This window comes from Pelophylax lessonae (genome assembly GCF_965119305.1).
Source record: "Pelophylax lessonae genome assembly, chromosome: 2".
NCBI classification, from domain to species: Eukaryota; Metazoa; Chordata; class Amphibia; order Anura; family Ranidae; genus Pelophylax; species Pelophylax lessonae.
The window spans coordinates 502,844,996-502,856,454 of NC_138769.1; positions in this window are offsets into that span (position 1 = coordinate 502,844,996).

Genomic DNA, 11,459 nt, shown 5'->3' on the forward strand with positions numbered 1-11,459 from the left:
TCGAAGGAATTGCATGAGGACTCGAGAACATACAATGCGATTAGAGGAGAAGCGTTTTAACCTCAGGCAACGTGGGGGGTTCTTTACTGTTAGGGCTACAAGATTGTGGAATTGTCTACCACAAGAGGTGGTTTCTGCGGGTAGTATGGTGACTTTCAAAAGACTCTTAGACTTACATCTCAAGGATCAGGAGATTGAGGGCTATGTTAGATGATTACAGTCACACACACCTACACAGGTTGAACTGGATGGACTATTGTCTTTATTCAACCTCACCTACTATGTAACTACGTAACTATGTAACACAGATAATGTGGTTTGGCACATCCATGTTGAAATATTAAGTGTCTAGCTTCATTGGACATTTTAGTGTTAAACAAAGAATAAGAAGAGTAAAGATAAAAATACATCTTCTTTGTTGAGATCCTTTGTGTTAAAATCGTGCAGCAAAAGATGCCCATGGCTTGCAATGATTGTAAAATATTTTTATTTTTTTATTTTTTTAAAATAATAAACAGGTTCTGTGCAATGGTATTGCACAGAGCCACCCTGTACCTCCATGGCTCAGCCCTGCCCCCCGTTGAGTGCTTACATGATATGATTGACAATAGCACAAGCAATTGCTATAAGCAAAGCCCATGAGACCAAAAGATCTCCAGCTAGGTACAGTGCTAAAGACCTCAGTTAAGTGTTAAGGGGTGGTGGTGGTGGGGTTAGCAAGCAATCGGTGCAGGGTTGCAAGGTTTTTAACTGAATTCATATAATACATGAAGATTCAAAAATGAAAAAACCTTTAGTGCTTACAACCACTTTAAAGGCTAAGTTTGCCCTTTACAAAAAATTAAAAATGCACATCTTTTTGCTGGTAAAAAAGTGCATTTAATATTTTTTTACTTTGTAGCCTGTAGGGCATTGCAGAAGATCACAGGTGCAATGCCTGGATTTTGCAGACTCTCAGTACACTGTCTGCCCCCACCTCCGATAATGACAGCCAGTTACTGAATGGCAGAAAACATGAGAGCACTCATCAGTGTCCTAGCAGTTCATAAAGAACTACAAGCCATGGGCCGTGGGAGCTGACATTAGATGTAGCTCATTTATTCACAGAACTCTGTAAATGAATGACATGGCCATGTGGGTGAAGCCTAGCACTGTTTTTAAATTGAGATAGCAGGTGCGGAGAAAAGGACCCCACTTGCTATCATGAGAGGGGGGGGTTGGGGTGGAGAAACGGCAAGACCTGGAACATGTTGCATCCTAAATATGAGTATAACATGTAACATATTCCAAGGGTGAATTTATAATTTAATCTTGGGGATGGAATCTCTTGTTTTGCAACCACACAAAAAGAGAACAAAGCTGCAAGCATCCCCATGTTATGACATGCACATTGTAAAAAAATGTTTTCTCAGTTTATAAAGATTTATCAAGTCATGCATCAGTCTGGGTATATAACTATGCATGATAATGTCACAGTTGCAAACTTAGTTTTATTTTGATTTAGTGGGCTCCATTCGCAAAGCGGTATACGGCTTTTTTTTTTATTTTTTTTGTTTCATAATAGCATTTTCAAAATTTTTTTAGTATTCACAAAAAAAAAAACACTTTTAAAATACTGCATGAGTTATTTTCTGAAGTCATGCAGTATTTTAGTAGTGAAAGTCTGCAGTAATTTACCGCCGGCGGTAGCTTGCGTCCCTACCACAGGCTGTCACTAGCTGGTTGTTAAAGAGCTGGCAGGCGCCGGTGTCCTCAACAACCAGTAACTGTCATGGTTGTTAAAAAGCGGCTGGCCGCCGTGTCTTTGCCAACCGATGAGTCATCAGCTGTCAGCCGGCAATACATATATAAATAAAATTTCAATAAAAAAAATCTATACCAACTGCAAAGGTATTTCACAATTTTATTCTATCCTAAATAAAAAAAACAGAATTTACCAAGTCAGCACCTTTATAGCATGGGAATCCGACCTAGACGCTGAGCACCAACCAGGATAGTGGACAAGAGCTTTGTCAATCTCATACACTGTTACATGTAGTGTTGACTTATAGGAGTTAACTCAAAAGACTCTATTAAGATGGTGTCTTACATTTCACCATATATCTAAATTCTCTTAGCACAAGTCTCCTAATTGTAAACACACCAAGGGCAAAGAGGGGAAAAGAAGAGGACTTTGAGCTATGCCCGGGTGGTCATTCAATCATGCTTGGAAAAAAAAATCAGAATATTTTATTGAAAAAATATGTTAACATCATTCCAAAAATTAGAACTCATGGGAGAAAATTTGACAAATATAGCACATAATAACATAAAAGCTATACATATAAAGATAAAGAAAAGTTTATCTAATGATGAATTATCAAACCTATCAAGATTCTATTCCAATAGTCTGCGTCCATAGCCCCAATGCATTTCAACTTAGTCAGTCTTCCTCAGGGGGATAGGGCACAGGGGATAGTGGACATTAGCATCACATTTGATAAATATAACACATAATAACATAAAAGCTCTACAGATAATTAGAAGATAAACAAAGTTTATCTAGTGATAAATTGCCAAACATATCAAGATCTGATCCCAATAGTCTGCGTCCAAAGCCCAGACCAGTTTTGACTTAGTCAGTCTTCCTTAGAGGGATAGTGGACATTAGCATTGTAGTATTAGAAGAAGAAACTTTAACTTACAAAAACAAACAAAACATTATGTTGGAGGCCCATCCAGAGGATGGAAAAATATGGAGCTGCTCTAGATCCACAGCACTGTATCCCGAACACAAAAGACAAAAAATAGCAACCCGAATGTTCAGGCTGAAAAAATCTAGTAATGAAAAATATTCAACATGAGTATACAAACAAATGTAGTCTTAATATTAGAAAATCCTTAAGTACTGAGCAGTGGCCCAAATAGCCCAAGTACCTGCAGGTAAAAAAAGGTGTCTCTAAGTTTGTGAGGGTCCAATGGGGCATGCTCCAGGTGCATGGAGTATTCCTGTAAAGCCGTGGAGGGCACAGTCTAGGTGTATCCCCAGAAAAGAACAGGCTCTGCATAGATACATAAAGAGATTACCTTACAATATGTGAAGATTCCCTGTAATCATAGAACATGTAGACCTATCATAAAGAGCACAAAAGAGCAAAATGTAATTCTACCAATACCTGTAATCACAGCATATAAATAACCAGTGCAGCAGCCATGGTCCAACAGCCATGGAGCAACAACACAATTTAAGCACCGTAAATAGGAAGAATGGCCCTGTCATGTGCACCTACAGGACCAATCAAAAGAACAAAAAACAGCACCAAAATCAGCTCCCAGCTGTGCAGAGACAGAGAGGGAGATTCACAACTAATGATTCACAATCAGGTGACCAGGAGACAGCTGTCTCCAATGTCCCCCGCTGTCATGAGCCAGCACCAAGTCTGGCCAGAAGTGCGTCATCGCCGGAATTGCGGCAACGTCACATCCGGACCTGGAAGTTCGGCAGCCGCCATTTTGGAAAAGGGCGGCATACACAGAACATGACAGCGTCGACACGTGAAGTAGCCAGGATAACAGTGACTGCCATTCTGTCTACAAGCAGGAGGGAGACAACCACCAAGGGCATCTTCACAACCACCAATTTGCCTCCCCTGGTGGAACCAGAGGGGGCTATACTTATGTGCCGGGTGCTCAGGAGTGCTGAGTGGCCATATAAATGGCAGAGGATGTACGCTCTGCACCAGATGGAATAGTGCAGGCTACACTGGGGGGCAGTGAACAAAAAATTATTCAATATTTGGTAGAGACCTTCAACATTCACAATTGCGTATGATAACCATTCATTCGATATGCCTTCCAATGAGTAAATGTCCCCCGAATTCACTGCTGTCACATGTTCTTTAGTTCTACGCCAGAATTCTCTTTTGGTCTACAATGTAGACCACCCCCTTGTTTGGCAGGTGACATGATATTGAGGTTTGGACCTTTAACCACTAGGAAGTAAGTGCATTTTAGATGACCTCACAAAGCCACACCATTGGCATGTTTCACATGCCTAGGTACCCAAAAGCGGGGTACGTTAAGCAGATGTGGATTGGAACGTACTAGAGACCAGTTTGCGCCTAAAGGAGTGTTTTTTGACGAACTGATGTTGGGAATTATAATTCCTAAACGTTGCCGCTGACCATCTATAGTTTGAGTCCTATTTTTGAATAGTAAATGGGTACGGGATTGAGAAAAAGCCTTGTTAAAGTCTTTTTGTAAAAAAAAAAAAGATTTTGAGTACCCTCCCTCCAGAAAGTGGATTCTTAGATCATTGGCAGCCCCTCTGAACTTGCCGTCATCACTACAATTGTGTCGTAATCTCAAGTATTGGGAATAAGGCATAGAACATAATAAAGGTTGTGGGTGAAAACTATCTGCTCGGAGTACGATATTGCCAGCAGAAGGCTTGCGACAAGCGTCACTCACCCAGAGGCCTCCAGATGTGACTTCGACCTTTACATCCAATAATGTCATTTTTGATTTATCAAAGGTATTGATTAAAACTGAGATTGTAGTTATTAGAATTCATAGCAGAGAGGCATTTATGAAGTAATTCAATGGTACCATCACATAATAAGAAAATATCATCTATATATCTCAGCCCTAACAAAATATTTCTGTAATAATTCAACAAATCCTCAGATAACAAAAAAATTATGTTCCCATTCCCCCGGGTACAAATTGGCGTAAAATGGGGCACAACAAGTCCCCATCGCAACACCTTGTATCTGGAGGAAATGGGAACCATCAAAAATAAACATGTTGTTAAATAAAATAAACCTCAATAGCTCAAGAGCAAAGTCAAACAACTCTTTAGGGTGTGCATTGCTTTGTTCAAAAAATCTTTCAACAACTGCAAGACCTTTCTTGTGTGGAATGGAGCAGTATAATGTCTCCATGTCTATTGTGACTAGAACAGTGTGTGGAGAGATAGTGATGCCTTCAATAAACTGAAGGAACCAGGTGGTATCTTTAATGTAAGAAGGTAAGCTTTTACAACAAAGGGTTTCAAAAAACTGTCCACCCATTCACTGGCATTCTCTAATATATTTCCATTCCCAGAGATGATGGGCCTGCCAGGGGGGTCTACTAAAGGTTTGTGTATCTTCGGGAGGGCATAAAAGACAGGGTAGATATATGCCCCCTACGCAAGCCAGCAATCACAAGAGAATAAAACTGTGCATTGGATCTCTCATTCCAAGCTGGTGAAATAGTTTTATACCACTCAGGATTATTGAGGATCTTAAAGTACATACTTTTGTCAGCTGGCTTTACTGTAATGGACTCATCTGTAGCCAACTCATTGGGAGCTAACTGTTGAGCATTGGCAAGATTGTTCATCTGTGGGGACGATAAAGGAATAGCCTCAATAGCTTTTGTGGTGCACTGTAGAAAGGCCGCCAAATGATTATTAGAGTACACGGAGGGGAACTTATGTTATTCTTTCTTAAAGTGGTTGTAAAGTCAGAAGGTTTTTATCTTAATGCACTCTATGCATTAAGATAAAAAGCCTTCTGTGCACAGCAGCCCCTCTCAGCCCCCTAATACTTACCTGAGCCCCATCTCTGTCCAGCAATGTCCACGAGACCCTCAGCCATCCGGGACTCTCCCTCCTGATTGGCTGAGACACAGCAGTGGCTCCATTGGCTCCCGTGGTTGTCAATCAAAGTCAGTCAGCCAATAAGGAGAGAGAGGGGGTGGGGCCTAACGGCAGCTCCATGTCTGCATGGACACGCGGAGCAGCAGCTTAGTTCAAGTGCCCCCATAGCAAGCTGTTTGCTGTGGGGACACTCAACAGGAGCAGCAGTAAGGGACCTGAGAAGAAGAGGATCTGGACTGCTCTGTGCAAAACCGACTGCACAAAGGAGGTAAGTATAACCTGTTTGTTTTTTGTTTTTTTAAAAAGACTTTACAATCACTTGAGAAGGAGTCTTGGGTCCTTGTGAATTATCTAAACCTGAAGTATCTGAAAGTAGTTGCTCAAGGTCAATTTGATCAGTGAGGTCCCTAGTATCCCCTTCCTCATGTAGGAGAGTTAAATTCTGCAAAGCTCTACATTCCTTTAGGGTGAATTGTTCTAAATTAGTGTCATTAGATTGCTTCATTTGTGATAGCTGTAGAATGATTTTCCGTGTGAATAAGTGTAAATCTTTAATTGTAGAAAATTTGTCTAAATTAGATTAGGGGCAAAGGCTTAGTCCCAGAGAAAGGACATGTAGTTGATCTTGTGACAGTGCAAGAGAAGATAGATTTACAACTTTTAGTTAATTTTGTTGGGAGAAGGACGTTTCATAAACCTATTTATTGTCTTTGGCCTCTTGAGGGGGTGATTGTGTTCTAAAGGATGCGGAATAGCTGGCTTGGTGAAGTGTGCCAGTGTAGTGCTAGGTGTGGAAAAATGTTTGGGAGTGGCTCCAGGTTCAAGTGAGGAGGCCCCAAAACCTCAGCTGTGAAGGTGTGGGAGGTAAAATCAGAAAACCTTTCACCAAAGTTACCTGTCCCACCCTGAGTGGTAGATAGTGAAGAATCAGTTTCTCTGTTTCGTCGTTTGTTGTTAAAGTTGGACAAAGGACCAGAGTGATTAAAGCCCCTTTTGCGAGAGGGTTGTTGATTGGATCCAGAACTAGATACCTGAGAAGATGAAGGAAAATCAGCAAAGTTATTAGATTGTTGAGGATTTGGTTTTGGTGGTCATCTATGGTCCCATGTGTCCCACCTGTAGGCTTTGGCATTTGCAAAAGCACGTCTATCTCTTTCAAATTTTTTTTTTAATCCTTCTTTATCAGTATTTGCTTATTGAAGGCTTCCAAACTTTATTTAAGTTTGGTTTTATGCTCCACATACCTCTGATGGGTCTTCAAAGAGCCAAGGGAAGATACCACTTTTTTGAATCCCCCCATCAAGCTTGTCCATTTGCTGTTTGTAATCTTTAACCACTTAACGACTGCCAACCGCAGATTTACTGCGGGAGGCAGCCACTCCTGGGCAAACCCACGCAGTACTACGTTGCTCGCTCAGGAGACTCTAGGGGGCGAGTGCTCATCAGCCGGGGAGCCAGTGTGTGTTGACCGGCGGCTCCGATGGCCTACCGGCCACTCGCAATTACCCACAGCTGAGAGAGAAGGACAGACAGCTGATGTAAACACAGCCGTCTGTCATTCTCCCTGAAGTGATCACAGAGGCTATGTGATCCTGCTATATAGGATCGCATGTCACTGTGATGACTTCTCAAGCCATGCCCCCTGACAGTTAGAATCACGCCCCTAGGGACACATTTAACCCCTTGATCACCAGTACTGTTAACCCCTTCCCTGCCAGTGTCATTTTTACAGTAACAGTGCATATTTTTTAGCACTAATTACAGTAGTAATGTCACTGGTACCCCCAAAAGTGTCAAAAATGTCAGTTAGGGGTCCGATGTCGCAGTCCCGCAAAAAATCGCAGATCGCCATTACTAGTAAAAAACAAAACAAAAAAAAAACAATAAAAATGACATAAATCTTTCCCGTAGTTAGTAAACGCAATAACTTTTGCGCAAACCAATCAAAATATGCTTATTGCGATTTTTTTTTTACCAAAAATATGTAGCAGAAAATAATTTGGCCTAAAATGTTAAAAAATTTAGATTTTTAATTTTTTTTTTAGAATTTCATATAAAAGAATGTGAAAAATATTGTTATTTTTTCAAAATTGTTGCTCTTTCTTTGTTTATAAAAAATATTAAAAATATAGATTTGATTATTTATTAAAAATAAAAATCGCACTGGTGATCAAATACCACCAAAAGAAAGCTCTATTTGTGGGAAAAAAATTATGTCAATTTTATTTGGGTACAGCGTTGCACGACCGTGTAATTGTCCGTTAAAGTCACAAAGTGCCGAATCGCAAAATAGGGCCTGGTCATTAAGCAGCCAAATCCTCCATTCTTAAAGTGGTTAATGAGTAAAGACATACTTTTTTATTGCAAGAATTTAGGTCTTCCTCCCATTTGTCCTTAAACTCATCAGCAACATGGGGAGCACTTGGAAAAATCTGGATCCTTAGTCCTTTGGAATTGTAACTTTCTTGAATATATCTCTGAAAGGTATAGCGTAGAACTAAAGAACATGTGACAGCAGCCAATTCAGGGGACATTTACTAAGCCATTGGTAGGCATATGGCCAAGGTACACATGTTCCTCCCCCCCTCTTCTGGGGTCTGGATTCCCATCCTCCCTGACCCCAGAGGAGGGGATTGGAACAAACTTTTGTTCCAATAAGAAACCCGCTGGAAACATAAATTGGGGACTACCAACCCCCCCCCCCCCCGGATTAAATTAAATAATCAGTTATAGACCATTGTTGAAGGGCTTTTCGACAGGAAGGTTATGTGACATACACCAGAAAATGACTCATTGTGCTCCTTTTCTTTATTTTTAATTATTTTTTTGTCTCTGTTTCATTTGACTGATTCTTCAGTCATTCTAGTTTTACTCGTGGGCTATTCTTGACCCTCTGTTTTGTCTTTTGTCACACATTTATATTATATTGTTTTTTTTTTTTTATATATATTATTTTGTTTTAATGACATAATCAATGGTTAGTGTACACAACTGTAAATGTTGGAGGTCACTCCCAAATATGAAATCTTTTTTGTTTACTGCCCCCAGTGTAGCCTGCACTATTCCATCTGGTGCAGAGCTTACAACCTCTGCCATTTATATGGCCACTCAGCACTCCTGAGTGCCCGACACGTATAGCCCCCTCTGGTTCCACCAGGGGGGGCTGATTCGTGGTTGTGAAGATGCCCTTGGTGGTTGTCTCCCTCCTCTTTGTAGACAGGACAGCAGTCTCTGTTGTCCTGCCTACTTCATATGTATGCTCTGTGTATGCCACCCTATTCTAAAATGGCGGCTGCCGAACTTCCAGTTCAAGATGTGACGTTGCCGCAATTCCGGCGATGACGCACTTCTGGCCAAACTTGTCGCTGGCTTATGACAGCGGGGGATATTGGAGACAGCTGTCTCCTGGCCACCTGATTGTGAATCATTAGCTCCCTCCCTTTCTCTGCACAGCAGGGAGCTGATTTTGGTGCTGTTTTGTGTTGATTGGGCCTGTAGGTGCACATGACAGGGCTATTCTTCCTATTTATGGTGATTGAGTTGTGGTGTTGCTCCATGGCTGTTGGACCATGGCTGCTGCACTGGCTATTTATGTGCTGTGATTACAGGCATTGGCAAGATTACATTTTGCTCTTTTGTGCTCTTTATAATAGGTCTACATGTGCTATGATTACAGGGAATCTTCATATATTTTAAGGCAATCTCTTTATGTATCTATGCAGAGCCTGTTCTTTTTTGTGGATACACCTGAACTGTGCCCCCCCATGGCTTTAAAGGGATACTCCATGCACCTGGAGCGTTCCCCACTGGACCCTCACAAACCTAGAGACGTGTGTACTTACCTGCAGGTACTTGGGCTATTTAGGCCACTCATCAGTACTTAAGGATTTTCTAGTATTAAGACTACATTTGTTTGTATACTCATGTTGTATATTTTTCATTACTAAATTTGTTTCAGCCTGAGCATTCAGGTTGTTGTTTTATGTCCCTTGTGTTCAGGATACAGTGCTGTGGATGTGGGGCAGTTCCAACTTTTTCCATCTTCTGGATGGACCTCCAACATAATGTTTTTGGATTGTTTGTTTTTGTAAGTTAAAGTTTCTTTTTCCAATATATGATGTTTTTTTTTTCCCCATAAAAGATTTTATTGAAAATAAATGAATACAATGTAAAACAGGAAACATCAACATGTTGCAGGAAAATTACAAAATGCATCTTTAAAGTAACATTCTCAAACCCAAATATATATTTATAAAGAGCATATTATCCTAAATTCCGGAAAGAAAGCTGTGTAAAGCATGTGGAGGGGTAAGGGTAGGGAAGGGCATATAAAGGGCATATAATATCTGAATATATACCAGGTAAGTAAGCAGGATTTGAAATGGTTGCTAAAGTGTGAAAGCGTGGGCAGAAGGCTATGTAAAGTTACTGCATACCGTGTCTGTGGATAAGAGTAAATATTTAATGTTAGAGACAAGGAGGGTCGGAATATCCCCACACAACCCTGGGTTGGTGGGGGGGGGGGTTATTCCCTCTTTCACTCTATATCGCGTGTTGTCTTGTTGACCGACATGTATAATGTCCGGATAAGCTAGCAAAGGGTGATATTCTCTAGTCTGTGTTTTGGCTAATGTTAGGTTGCATCGTGGTGGAGAACAGGTTTGAAGAACGAAATGTGACCAACAGGCCCAGGTCAATGAAAAAACAAAATTATGCCCGCGCTACACAACGTGTGATTAATCTGTGAAAAAATATGTATAAAGGTGTAGTAATGTGCAGCTGCTGCAAACGCTAAGAAAATCTTAGGGAATATGATATGAACGAATTTATGCAGCGCTAGCTCCAATACTATTTAGCTATATGTTAAATTATCATAAACATAAAGTGCTAAGTGCTAAAATAACATATATGCAATGACCAATAAATTATAAAGTGCACAAATCCACATAGGTGGTTATAAATAAGTCCAAGTGAGTATTCAGTGCTTGAGAAAAAAAGTCCTTATTGTGATCCAAATAAGGTGCCAAAGTGTCAAATAATTCAAGTGCTTGCAAAGTGATAAGGTGCCCCTCAAGGTTCCCCACTCACCAGATTGCCGATATAAAAAGACCTTGGAAATTATTGCACACTGCCCGGGATCTTTTGGGACCAAAACTTCTCCTATGTAGCCTAACAGATGGTCTCTCATCTGTTAGCATTGAAGCCTGGAGATGGTAGAGATGACAGTGGAGGAAGCACTTTGTTTGGCCTAACAGCGGAAGCGGACCCATTTAACCTTGAAGGCTACATAGGAGAAGTTTTGGTCCCAAAAGATCCCGGGCAGTGTGCAATAATTTCCAAGGTCTTTTTATATCGGCAATCTGGTGAGTGGGGAACCTTGAGGGGCACCTTATCACTTTGCAAGCACTTGAATTATTTGACACTTTGGCACCTTATTTGGATCACAATAAGGACTTTTTTTCTCAAGCACTGAATACTCACTTGGACTTATTTATAACCACCTATGTGGATTTATGCACTTTATAATTTATTGGTCATTGCATATATGTTATTTTAGCACTTAGCACTTTATGTTTATGATAATTTAATATATAGCTAAATAGTATTGGAGCTAGCGCTGCATAAATTCGTTCATATCAACAGGCCCAGGTGTCATAAAATTTTGATGATGTGTCGTGTGCAATATGAATAAGTTTCTCCATTTCAGCAATTTTGTTTATTTTCTTAAACCATTCCTCTAGCGAGGGAGCATGGCAGGAACCCCAGTGTAGAGGGATACAGAGTTTTGCTGCGTTAATCATGTGGATTGTGAGGGACTTGCAGTAAGTGTTAGTTG